We start from the raw sequence: 292 nt of genomic DNA on the forward strand, positions 1-292 counted from the left end.
TACTAGAAGTCTCTCCTCGATGACGTGGTGATGGGCCAATAGTCACAATCAATGAAGTCCTAGCTGTGCCTGCAGATTATCAGAAAGCAAGTAGAAAGGGTGTCCAAGAAGACTATTGGCATCTGGTACAAAGATACCATAAATATGTCCATCAAGGATTTAAGAAAATAGTTTTGTAAACCATAAATGACATCACACTCAATTTCTTGATCTTGTCAAGTTGAAGAACAGAAGGATATGATACTAAGATATCTAAACAACAAATTATGGCCTCTTACCACCAAAAGAGTCT

The sequence above is a fragment of the Vigna radiata genome, chromosome 4 (assembly GCF_000741045.1).
Source record: "Vigna radiata var. radiata cultivar VC1973A chromosome 4, Vradiata_ver6, whole genome shotgun sequence".
Classification (NCBI taxonomy): Eukaryota; Viridiplantae; Streptophyta; class Magnoliopsida; order Fabales; family Fabaceae; genus Vigna; species Vigna radiata.